The 13,837-nt window shown below is 43.6% G+C and overlaps 1 protein-coding gene across 2 annotated transcripts in view; it reads left to right on the top strand.

Moving 5' to 3' along the window:
- The window catches only part of lasp1 (LIM and SH3 protein 1), a 196,336-nt gene that overhangs the window by 73,676 nt on the left and 108,823 nt on the right, over positions 1-13,837 (top strand). The window lies entirely within an intron of this gene.

Genomic DNA, 13,837 nt, shown 5'->3' with positions numbered 1-13,837 from the left:
ATTATAATAAAACAAGCAGTCATATAAATATGTGAAACAGCAGCAATAAAAGATGAAAATTGAGCAGTGCAACATGAGAGTGTGTCTGTGAGTTGGGTAGTGGGGGGGGCACGGATTCAGATAGGGTGTAAATGTGTGCTGGGAGGCAGCAAGGTGTTAAGTCTGTTCATGTTGCTCTCATGACATTAGAAAGGACCTTGCCATTTCTTTGTTGTGTAGTCACTGTTGCAGCAGCCTGCTTGTACAAAGCTGCAACATCTTGCTAACAGGCTGTTTCTTCATGTGGACAGACAAGATTCCGCAGATGCTGGAAATCTTGAGTAACGTACACACAATGCTGGAGGAACTCAGCGAGTCGGGCAGCATCTATGGAGAGGAATAAACTATCAGGAGGTTTATTCAGATTTATTTAACCACAAGTACATTGTAACATACAGTGAAATGCAACCCACACCTACTGATGTTGGGGGCAGCCCTCCTGGATAAACATCAGAAATGATAAAGGGTCTCAGCCCGGAATGTCAATTCTTTATTCACCTCCATAGATGCTACCTGACTTAGAGTTCCTCTAGCATTTTATTGTGTGTTGCTATCTCTTTGTGTGTTACTCCAGATTTCCAGCATCCTTTGTGTCTCCAACATGCTGATTAATGGTGGAGATGTAATTAATTGTAATCAGCTCCTGTTTTAATCCCTAATAGCACTGTGGGTTTCTTTTTCCACTTGAGAGAATAGATGGGACCTCAGCTTCATATTTCAGCTGTATAATGTCTTGATACAAATGTCTCCCAAGCTATGTGAAAGCTTGGCAGAATGATCTGCTCAACTCTCTGTGGTGGAGCATGAACCCACCACAACCTTCTGGAACTGAGGCTACCCATAGTGCTATGGCCAGCTTTTTGGCACTTGGAGTCTTGGAATCCAAGCTTGTTAAACTCTTTCTCCACGTGCACACTGTTACAGCCATCTAGTTCAGCAAGATGTCTTTTGCAGCTGATTCTACTGATGGATTGGGTCCCTTGGACTTGACCAGAGCAGAAATGGAGCTAATACTATGGGCCATAATTTTAAGTTGATTGGAGGGAAGTATAGTTGATTGGAGGTTGGTTTTTTATGCTTGTATGGAACGCCTTGCCAGGGTGAAGGTAGAGGCAGATACATTAGGGACTTCTGAGGATGATAGAAAAACAGAAGGCTGGATTGATCTTAAAGTTGGTTAAAAGGTTGGCACATTATTGTGAGTCAAAGAGCCTATACTGTGCTGTAATGTTCTATATTCTAAAGTTGGACAGCTGCACATGACAGTGGATTGTGTAAATGCACAGTCTGTCTTGTCAACTCCCAAAACAAACACTTTTCACTATGAGCTGTTCCAAACCAAATGCAGTAGGTAGTGCATTGAGATGGCTTTGAAATGTAAAGGGCCAAGTGTACTGAAGGCACCAGAGACTGTAGATACCAGAACCTAGAACAACAAACTGTCCCTGAAGGAACTCAGTAGCACCTGTGGGTGGGGTGGAAAGAAATTGTTAACATTTTGGGTTGAGACTCTGTTTTCACATGAACAATTGAACATAGAACACTACAGCACTATAGAGTTTGGCCCACAATGTTGTGCCAACCCTGTAACCTGCTCTAAAATCAATCCAGCCCTTCCCTCTACATAGGTCTCCATTTTTAGACCATTTTGGCCCATCGAGTCTGCTCCACTATTCCATTATGGCTGATTTATTATTCCTCTCAATTCCATTCTCCAGTCTTCTCCCAATAACCGTTGACTAATCAAGAACCTATCGACCTTCACTTTAGATATACCCAAATGACTTGGGTTCTATCATACATGTGCCAAAATATTGACAATTCCATTTCTCCTGCAGATGCTGTTGTTCTGAGTTCCTCCAGCAGACTCTTTGATATTCCCCCCCCCCCCCATATTCAAGCGTCTGCCGTCTCTTGTGTCGAGCTTAAATGAATTTGAGGAACATTTTGCACTTAGTTGGCTCTGTTAATCCATGGATTTGTAAAGCTCTGTAATTGAATCGATAAGAGATATGATCAATGCAAATCTACTTCTTCGTGCAGGTGCTCAGACAGCCTGCTATCGACAGATACCAGTCAACGCACAAGTCCACAGTGACTGAATATAGACTCGAGCCCCTGATTGCTTACTTGAAATGTAATCACAGCCTAGAACTAACTGCCTTTCAATGAGCCACACATACCAGCTTTAAACCAGTGCTAATCTCCCTCTGATCCCTAGAGTGTAGTTCGAACAAGGGAGAGTGCCTAGAAGTAACGCAGTGAGTTTATACATAGCAGGTTACTGGGACTCTAGGTAACTGCTAATTTTCTACTAATATTTCATGCACAAGTTATGCTCATTCTGCATAATTTTATTTTATTATTTAGAGGTACAGCATGGAATAGGCTCTTCCAGCCCAATGAGCTGCCACGCCCAATAACCCACCTATTTACCCCCAGCCTAATCAGGGAACAATTTATAATGACCAATTAACCTACTAACTGGTACATCTTTGGACTGTGGGAGGAAACTGGAACACCAGAGGAAAACCACATGGTCACAAGGAAAATGTACAAAATCCCTTCAGACAGCAGTGCAGTTGAGTTCTGAAAACCAATGCCTTGAGCTGTAAAGTGTTATGTTAACCGCTGCAGTGCCATGGCGCCCTGTAATTGCATCTGCAGTAAATAGTAACACAATGAGCCATTAGGTGGATGCTGGAACAACATATTCTGTAGCCCACATAATATTAATAGATGGAGGTAAAAACATGAAGCGCAAACAAATACTGGTTGCAGTTAACATTTTTTTTAAAGTTTTTGTTCTACAAAGCTTTCATGCTGGGAGGCGTAGCTAGGATATCAGTAGCATGGTAGTGTAGCGGTTAGTATGTTGCTTCACAGTGCCTGCGATCGTCAATCAGGGTTCAATTCACACTGCTGGTGTATATTTTTCCTGTGACTCTGCTGGTTTCCTGTGGGTGCTCCGGTTTCCCCTCATGTTCCAAAGATGTACAGGTTAAGATCAGTAAATTGTGGGCATGCTACGTTGGTGCCAGATGTGTGGTGACACTTGCGGACTAATTCCTGCTTATTTATTTGATTTGACTCAAATGATGCATTCACTATATGTTTCGATGTACCTGTGACAAATAAAGCTAATCTTTAATATCTTGAAACAGGAATAATATCAAATAGGCCATTGGGAGAAATTATAATTTGGTGGCGGTAATGCACCATTAAGCTGGGTGCCAACCACCGTAAAACAAGACGGAGAAGAGGAAGAAGAAGAAGAAATTATAATCTCCTCTGTTACTGGCTTCCTCATCAACTGATTTGTTTATGTAGGGGATGCAGTTTGCCAGGATTAGTGGGGAAGACTGTGTCTCTTCTGTCTCACTCAAAGGGGACTATGGAGCCAACTTCCTCTGCTTTTGTCTAGCAATGTCTTGCTCATTGATTTGGAAGTCGCAGTTGAGGAGAGTGATTTTGCAGCCTGATACGTGACGGTTGCTATGCTCATTCGAAGTCGCTGATATTCTGAGCTCAAAGCGCAACCTTAGCTATTTTTAGACTTTGATGCACCAGTTCTTCAAAATTAGCATCCTTTCAGCTGCAGAGGATTATTTCTCTATGTGGTGTGATTTGACCCTGCAGAGAGCATATCTTTTTTCCCTTGGAGGGAAAATTGAAAAAAAGTATATTTTTGTTCTCCTGAGAGGATTAGGCCTCGCTGAATTTTTACAGGCATTGTATCAGAGGGAGAAAGAGAGAGAGAAGGAAAGAGAAAACAGAGCACGGAGTAGTCAACTTTTCTTGGGCAAGTTCAGAGTAAATTGTATACTACCTTGAGATTCATTTTCTTGCAGACATTTACAGAAAAATAAAGATGTACAATAGGGTTTATGAAAAGCCATAAATAATGACTAAACGCAAAAGATTCCGCAGATGCTGGAAATCTAGGGCAACACACACACAAAATGCTGGAGGAACTCAGCAGGTCAGGCAACATTTATGGAGGGGAATAGAAAGAGGACATTTCAGGCTGAGACCCTTCATCAGGATTGATTGATGAAGGTTCAGGACTGAGAAGGGTCTCAGCCCGAAACATCCACTCTTTATTCCTTTCCGTAGATGCTGCCTAACCTTTGGCGTTCCTTCAGCATTTTGTGAGATTAATAAAGATTGACAACTGATGTGCAAAAGAAAGACAAATCATGCAAATAATCAAAAAGATAAGTAAATAATACTGAGAATATGAGTTGTAAAGAGTCTTTGAAAGTGAGTCGTCTGTAGGTTGTGGAATCAGTTCAGAGTTAGTCATAGTCATACTTTATTGATCCCGGGGGAAATTGTTTTTCGTTACACTTGCACCATAAATGATAAATAGTAATAAAACCATAAATAATTAAATAGTAATATGTAAATTATGCCAGGAAATAAGTCCAGGACCAGCCTACTGGCTCAGGGTGTCTGACCCTCCAAGGGAGGAGTTGTAAAGTTTGATGGCCACAGGCAGGAATGACTTCCTATGACGCTCTGTGTTGCATCTCGGTGGAATGAGTCTCTGGCTGAATGTACTCCTGTGCCCAACCAGTACATTATGTAGTGGATGGGAGACATTGTCCAAGATGGCATGCAACTTGGACAGCATCCTCGTTTCAGACACCACCGTGAGAGAGTCCAGTTCCATCCTCACAACATCACTGGCCTTGTGAATGAGTTTGTTGATTCTGTTGGTGTCTGTTGAGGTGAGTGAAGTACTCCATGCTGGTTCAGGAGCCTGATGGTTCGACTTGGAGATATACCAGAATCAAACACAGCCCTAAGCAATCCAGCAGGGTAAAGTCAGTGGGATTGTGCTTTACCCTTTTTTCCCAGTGTCTGCCACAGATACCCAGTTGTTTCACTCCATTTGCCCTCTGATAGACTTCCCTCAATTGGTCACCTAGCTGTCCTCTTGTCTGCTCCCAATTCTCTGGTTTATCCTGACCCTCTCTCTCTGCCTGGGCTAGAGAGCATGTCTTATGAAGACAGCTTGAGCGAGCTAAGGCTTTTCTCTGAAAGTGTGGCTGCCATTGGTGATGTGATTATTATCTAGAATGATGAAATGCCAAAGCTAGAGGAGTTCAGATATACTTCGGAAGGTTGAAGAGCTGGAGGATTACAGGGATAAGGAAGAATAAAGCTATGGATGGAGAAATCAAGAGGAACAACTTTAAAATTGGAATTGAGAATTGATTGAAAATGGATATATGCAAAAGCGAGAGAGGAGAGAAACCACATTTGGAGAATTGTGTTCAGTTCTGGTCACCTCATTATAGGAAGGATGTGGAAGCTTTGCAGAGGTGCAAAGTAGATTTGCTAGGATTGGAGAGAATGTCTTATGGGGATAGTTTGAGCGAAGGAGGGTGAAAGGTGATAGAGGTGTACTTAGATCAAGTGGACAGCCAGAGACATTTTTCCAGGGTGGCAATAGTTAATACGAGGGGGTGGGGGGGCATTATAGAGTTCTTTTTTACATAGAATGGTGGGTGTGTGGAACGTGTGCCAAGGGTGGTGGTAGAGGCAGATACGTTAGGGACATTTAAGAAACTCTTAAATAGGCACGTAGATGAAAGAAAAATGGAAGGAAGAGTTAGATTGAGGTTAGAATAGGTTAAAGGGCCAGTATTGTGCTGTAATATCCTATGTCTCAATGTTGTTCTTGCTTTTGTTGCTGGTTCAGTCACTTTGTTATCCACAGCCAAATTTGCGAAGATCTTAATTAAAGAGTCATGAGAGAGCTTAGAGTTGCCAACTCTGGCTGTTCTATCTGGTTGCTGGATGTCCTTGTGTTTTCCCAGCTGGTCTAACCTCTGTCTTCCACTTGCGTCATATTCAAGTGTCCGAAGATGCTGACAGATTGGTAAGTTCTGCAAGGAACTACATCAGTACATCAGCCATTCAAGATTCAAAGTAAATTTATTATCAGAGTACATCTGAGATTCATTTTCTTGTAGGCATTTACAGGGTGATTACTGATTCCACATTCTATTGATGCTCTGGGTGAAGAATTTAGTTTCCTCTAATTATTTTTAAAACGTGCCTCTCATTGTCGTCAGTTTATTCCCTTCCATGGATGCTGCCTTACTGACTGTGCTTCTGACGTATTTTGTGTGTGTTGCTCAACATTTCCAGCATTTGCAGAATCTTTTGTGTTAGTTTTAATGAACCCTGGTTTTGCAATGTCTGGAAGTTAGGTACACCTATACACCTGCTCATTAATGCAAATATCCAATCAGCCAATCATGTGGCAGCAACTCAATGCATATAAGCATGCAGACATGGTCAAGAGGTTCAAGTTGTTGTTCAAACCAAACATCAGAATGGGGGAAAAAATGTGATCTAGGCGACTTTGACCATGAAATGAATGTTGATGCCAGATGGGCAGTTTGAGTATCTCAGAAACTGTTTATCTCCTGGGATTTTCACGCACCACAATCTCTAGAGTTGATTGAGAACGGTGCAAAAAAAACAAAAAAAAAATCCAGTGAGTGGCAGATCTGTGGACAAAAATATCTTGATAATGGTCAGGAGAATGGCCAGACTTGTTCAAGCTGACAGGAAGGTGACAGTAACTCAAATGACCATATTACAACAGCGGTGTGCAGAAGAGCATCTCTGAATGCGCAACGTGTCAAACCTTGAAGTGGACGGGCTACAGCAGCAGAAGATCATGAACATACACTCATTGGCCACTTTATTACACAGGCAGTACGTAATGAAATGGCCACTGAGTGTGTATCTACCCTCTTCTAAAAAAACTCCATAATGTGAAATGGTCCATCACTTCTCATCATATTTTCTGGAGGTAAAAAAGCCACAACTTGCTCATTCTGTCCTGATGGAAGGAAGTGTTGATTTATTCTCATTTCCCCTTTCACCTTTTCTGCTGTCTTTGTGGCCTTTATAAGGGGCTTTAGGCAAAGTGGCGACCTACTCGTTAACTATCGGGAGTTGTACGGGAGAACATATTGAAGGAAGCGCCATTGAAGTGAGAGCTGTGTATTGTCACATTAGCTGTCCTGAAGTTAGTAGGTTAACTAGTTTCCTCTTGCACCTGTCCTGAAGTGTGATCTGATACTGCATACACGGAATATCATCTTCACAAAAAAGAAACCACAGTTTCCTTTTAATTCTGTCTTTCACACGCTAAAAATATTTCAAAGCTTATTTGAAGCTGTTTCTTCAGGTAAGGTCTGGTTTCCTTTTTGTGAAGTTTATTTATTTGAGTAGACAGCCTGCACTGCTGGTGTTGGAGTGGGGACATGCTCTTTTTATATTATGGTTTCTACACCTTCAAGCATTGTAATTTTTAAATTTAGCATGGTAACAGAGCCCTTCGAGCTCTCACAGCCCAGTACAACAATGTGACCAACTAACATATTAACTTGTATGTCTTTGGGATGTGGGAGAAAACCGGAGCACCTGGAGGAAACCCAAGTGGTCATGAGGAGGGTGTACAAGCTTCTTAGAGTAGTGGGATTTGAATCCGAGTCGCTAGTGCAGTAGAGCATTAAGCTAACTACTACGCTACTGTTCCCAAAAGATATTGCCGTTCCCATCACTATAATTAAATCAGCATCTGCCCTCCATCCCTTCTTTGTATTTCTTCCACTAGATTATGTTATGTGTGCCCTCTGGCTCTGTGCCCCGACTGTTTTCCAATAAACAAGAGCTGCAAACAATGTACTGGAGTTACACATACAACACTGGGGGAGTACATGGACTAGTTGGGCCAAAGGGCCTGTTTCTGTGCTGCATAACCCTGTGACTCAGCCGGTCAAGCAGCATCTATGAAGGGAAATGGACAGCTGATGTTTTGGGTAGAGATCCTTCATCTGGACTCAATCAGTGCAGGTGAAGGGTCTCAATCCAAAACGTTGACTGTCCATTTCCCTCAATAGATGCTGCCTGACCTACTGAGTTCCTCCAGCAGATTGTTTGTACTAGTCTGTACCAACTGTAGTACTTTGTGTCTTCAATCGTCTGGAGGAAATCAATGGGTTGAGCAAGATCTGTGAGGGGGAGAGGAACTACTGACGTTTTGGCTGAAACACATCAGATCCTGATGCAGGATTTTGACCTGAAACATCAACAGTTCCTCTCCCCACAAGGATGCTGCCTGACCTGCTGAATTCCTCCCACAGATTGCTTGTTGCTTCAGATTCCACTGTTTCTTGTGTCTCCAGGTGACTAAACCAGAATCAGCATGTACAGGGCTTTAGGATTGTGGCTTGTAATTTAAATTTGGACTTTATTTTGCACCTGTTTATCTTTAATGGAAGGTCTATGATCTTACAATATTGCTTCCACACAAGGGAATAGAAAGGGGATACCCTCCACTCCTCCCATTCATCTCTCCCTCCCACTCCCCTGTCCATCCATTCCTCCTTACCATCCATCCATTTCTCCGTCAAACCCGCTCTCCCCCCCTTTCCGTCCCACCCGCGCTCTCCCCACCTTTCCGTCCCACCCGCGCTCTCCCCACCTTTCCGTCCCACCTGCTCTCCCCCCCCTTTCCGTCCCACCTGCTCTCTCCCCCCCTTTCCGTCCCACCCGCGCTCTCCCCCCCTTTCCGTCCCACCCGCGCTCTCCCCCCCTTTCCGTCCCACCCGCGCTCTCCCCCCCTTTCCGTCCCACCCGCGCTCTCTCCCCCCTTTCCGTCCCACCCGCGCTCTCTCCCCCCTCTCTCCGTCCCACCTGCGCTCTCTCCCCCCTTTCCGTCCCACCCGCGCTCTCTCCCCCCTTTCCGTCCCACCCGCGCTCTCTCCCCCCTCTTTCCGTCCCACCCGCGCTCTCTCCCCCCTCTTTCCGTCCCACCCGCGCTCTCTCCCCCCTCTTTCTGTCCCACCCGCGCTCTCTCCCCCCTTTCCGTCCCACCTGCTCTCTTCCCTCCCCCCCCTTTCCATCCATTCCTTCCCCCCTCTCACCTTCAATTTCCTCCAGCGGTTTGTTGTTTTTTGCTCCTGTTTCTAGGATCTTGCAGGCAGCAAACCAGGATCAACAAATCTCACAAGAGGCACAGAGAAACCCAATGTTTGGAAGTTAGATGCAGGAACATTTGTACAGGTCACATGACCACTGTCACTTGACCAACTCCAACCACAATTGGTAAGCCCACATATCAGTGTCTCTCAAACAGCAATCCATTATTTTGAAGGGTTGGAATCCTAAACACAAGTAATTTTGCAGGTGCTGGAAATCTTGAGTAACATGCACAAAATACTGGAGGAACTCAGCAGTTCAGGCAATATCTATGGAGGAGAATAAACAGTCAATATTTTAGGCCATGTGTCTGCAAGGAGTTTGTACATTTTCTATGCAACTGTGTTGGTTTCCTCCATCTTCTCCGGTTTCCTCCCGCATTCCAAGGATGTACAGATTAGCAGGTTAATTGGTTTTAATTAGATGGTGCGGGCTCATTGAGCCAGAGGGAGGAAAGGAAGGAGAGAGGATGAGGTATAATTCCTGGAAGGTGTAGAACTGAAGAACGTGAGAGTTAAGGTGAATTACATCAGGACTGTACAGTAAGGTAGCAGATTAAGGTGGTGGGGATAGGGGGAGCAGGACAAACTGGCCCCAGAATAAGAAATTGGGGGGAAGGATATTTCACAGTACGATTCCACCAGGCCAGATCAAAGGGTGACCATGAGTCCACATTCTGTATCCCGTCTACAATTGCCAAAACTTCCATTAATGTCACGAGTTTGAATCTGAATCTCTGCTTAATCAGATGGTTACGTTTAAACTTCAAAGTTTCACCAATTTGGGTGGCACATTTGTGTAGTGGTTAGCTGAAATTGGTGAAAATTTAAGGTTATTCTGGGGAGGTGGTGTGAGTTCACTGAGCAGCATTTGCACATTGAACTGGAGCCAGTGATGGCGGACAGGATTCTGAATTGTGCAATGTGTGGCATTATGTGGAGGATGGTGGGTAGAGCAGCAGTGTTTTCATTGACTATAGTCGTTTGCTTATCAGTGAATGGGTTGAAGATTGGGTGGAGAGGAATGCATAAGGTGTTGGTTTCAAGCAAAAGTAAGTTCAAAATTCAAAGAAAAATTTATTATTAAAGTATATATATGTCACCACATGCTACCCTGAGATTATTTTCTTGCAGGACTTCACAGTAGAAAAACAAGTTCCCTTTTCAAAGGCTTACAGCAGACAGTCGCCTTTCACACCATTTTCAGCTCTTCTGTGTGTTATGTAGCCAGAGTTCTGACTGCACCCTCCCACCGTGTCCAAGTTGACGGACATTGCAGATGCACAGAATCAGTTCTGTCATGAGCCCCAGGTTTATTGCAGGAACTCCAACTACCCATGACAAAAATCGCTGCTTTTTGAACACCAACAGCTGACAGTTGGAAAAGCTGTTCGCTCGAAGCACAGTGTAGTGTCCAACGGCTACACCAATGCATGTGACTGACACTAGTTAGAAATTGTTTAGCAACAGTCCCCGTCCCAGCTAAGTGGCACAGTATCTCAGATAAAGGAAATCCCGGCTATTTTCTCGATTAGTTTTTGTTTTTGTTCTTTAAGAGTTGGCCTAAATAAGCAGCTACCCTAATTCACCAATGGGTCAATTAATGAGAATCCACTTTATTTAGATCGCTGGATAGATGGCGCTTTAAGACGAAGCACCTTCCTGAATTAGACCATAAGATGTGGGAGCAGAATTAGGCCATTCAGCCCATTGAATATGCTTCACTATTCAATCATGACTGCTTCATTATACCTCTCAACCTCATTCTCTTGCCTGCTGCGTATACCCTTTGACCCTCTTACTGATCAAGAATCTGTTTGACAGTGGGACAATCAATGATGCAGACTTGGATCCAGCCACCTTGTGGTATTCTGGTGGTGGCAGAGCCTGACTGTAGATGTTGGTGTAACGCTCAGGGCTATTGGCTCATGTTTATCTGGGGGAAACCCCGTGTGCCCACCAAACCGTGGTTCACTTTTGCGTAGTTGCTGTGTAATGCCACCTGGTACAAACTCACACATCAAATATCAGACAGCACACAATATACGATTTACAGATTACACTTTATAGGTCTTACTGGAACTATGTAATTAATAGAGATACAGTATAAAAGGAAAGTAAAAGGTGCCAAACTTCGAATCAGAGTTCAACCACTTCATGCACAACTGTTGCATCTCAATTAACGGGGTCTTCTTTCCACTATGCGATCTCCTCCAACCTCCTCGACCCGCCGCTTGGGACCAACTACGGTGATCGACCAGAGTGCGACCAGCACGTCCTTCCCTCTTTGGTTCTGCTCCCGAAAAGCCCGTGCACTGACCCAGGTTCCCACACATACAGATAGAATAACACAGCTTCCATTGGTTAGTTCCTTCCATTATCTATAACTATAACCCAAACATTTCAGCTGCAGAGAACATTACCTCATAGTTAACATTGCAAAGAAACCATTTCATTATTACACTTCAGAGGAGCCATTTTATAATTAGCAGTTAACAGTTAACATTACAGTAATATTACTGAGAACTCTACATTGGAATCTGGACAATCAAAGTAAATTTATTATCAAAGTATATCATCATATGGGGGCATGCCTGTCCTAGCATGCAACATCAGCTCCAGTGAACTGGGCAATAAGACCAACAGTGAAATCCAACGATTCTGCAATGCTTTGTGGAGAGCGAAGGGCATGACTAGGCACAGAGGACGTCATGGTTATCCACTACAACCAAGGAAGACCCCAGTTGTGACAACTATTCGTACCACTGGACCCAGATTCCTGAGGTTGAAAGAATGGAATTGCCTCAGTGCAATGGTTTTTTCACTTTTTAAAAACTCTCCAGCACAGGTTTTCTGTCATTGCCAGGCACGGCGGACAACCAACATATGTCGTCATATACTATGCTACCCAGAGATTTACTTTCTTGCAGCCATTTTACAGGAAAATAAGGAAATAAAATAAAATTTATGAACAACTATAAATAATAAAAAACTGAAAACAACCAATGTGCAAAATAAGACAAATTGTGCAAATAATAAACAATACTGAGAACATGAGTTGGAAATAATCCATGAAAGTGAGTCTATAGGTTGTGGAATCAGTTCAGTGTTGAGCTGAGTGAAGTTATCCATGTTGGTTCATGAGCCTGATGGTCATAGGGAATAACGGTTCCTGAACCTGGTGGTGTGGGATATAAGGCTCCTGTCAGGTGGTGGTAATGAGAAGAGGGCATGGCCTAGACGGTGGGGGGGTCTTTGAGGAATGCTGCTTTCTTGTGGCTGTGCCCCTTGTAACTGTGTCAATGGTGGGGGAGGGCTTTGCTTTTGATGGAGTGGGCTATATCCATTACTTTCTGTGTAGCCTTGTGTGTTGGGAGAAATAGAACATTGGGTGGCAAACAAGGAGGGAAGCAAGGTTAACCTGAGGAAAGTTGGGGCAGGAGTAATGGAAACATAGTACAAGATTCAGAAGGTTTCTTCCATTCCCTTTATGGAAACTGCCTGTGGTCAAAAAACTAAGCACACAATGATTTATTTTTATGAAGTCTCAGCCTGTGGCTGAGATTCCTATGGTAACCAAACTAATTCCACTCCTCATGCATGATGCAGCAAACTGTTTCTGGTTCTGTTATAAGATGTATGAATGTTGCAGAGAGGCTAGGGGGAAGAGTGCTGCTTTCAAGTACTGACAGGCCTGCTCAGTACATGTGTGGACAGGCCAGGTTAGGGCAGGATGGTTGGCTTATCTCCAGCATGGTTATTTGACTGGATGCCAAAAGTGATGTTGACGGACTGGGGAAAAAAAAATAAATCAGCCAGTGTTTCCACTCCTGATCTGCTCGAATGAAGCTTTGCCTTTGAGAACAAAGAAAATAAGACTTGAATTTTTACAATGCTTTTTCAGAAAGTCACAAACTGCTTAACAGCCATTGAAATGATTGGAAGTGTCATCATGGTTGTGCTGCAGTTAACCTGGCTCCTGACTTGTACAAACGTTTGTACACTATTATAAGCATGAAATCTAGGAGAATGAATAGGCCATTCAGCCCATAGCGTCTGCTCTGTTGTTTACTCATGGCCTCTACAGCCCTCTGTGGAATAAATTCCACAGATTCATCACCCTCTAGCAAAAAGAAATTCCTCCTCACCTCTGTACTAAAGGGACGGCCTTCTATTCTGATGCTGTGGTCTCTGGCCCTAGACTCCCCTGTTATAGGAAACTTTCTCTTCATTTCCACTCTATCCAGGCCTTTCATTATTCAATAGGTTTCAATGAGATTCATTCTTCTAAACTCCAGCGAATACAGGCCCAGAGCCATCTCAGCCTCCTCTTACATTAACCCTTTCATTCCTGGGGTCATTCTTGTGAACCTCCTCTGGACCGTCTCCATTGCCAGCACAACTTACTTCGAACTTTGAGAAGCAGTATCAAAGAAAACTTGACAGTAAGGAGATAACAGGATGAGTAATCAGAAAGTTGGGCAAAAAGCTGTCCTTCCGGAAAGGTATTCAGGTGTTGGAGAGGTTTAGGGAGTGATTTCCAGCTTCTGGATCCCAGGTAGCTGGGCATTCTCTCTTCTCCTCCCCCACCCTCCATTGAGCAGAAGATACAAAAGTCTGAGAGCACTACCACAAGGCTTGAGGCCAGTTTTTACTTTGTTATTGTACTATTGAATGGTTCCCTAGTATGATAAGATGGACTCTTGTCCTCATAATCTGCCTAGTTGTGGTTTTGCATCATATTGTCTGCCTGCACTGAACTTTCTCTGTAACCATAACGCTTTATA

Source organism: Mobula hypostoma, chromosome X1 (genome assembly GCF_963921235.1).
Source record: "Mobula hypostoma chromosome X1, sMobHyp1.1, whole genome shotgun sequence".
NCBI classification, from domain to species: domain Eukaryota; kingdom Metazoa; phylum Chordata; class Chondrichthyes; order Myliobatiformes; family Myliobatidae; genus Mobula; species Mobula hypostoma.
Note: the sequence above shows the minus strand (reverse complement) of the source record. Positions and strands in the feature narration are given on the sequence as shown.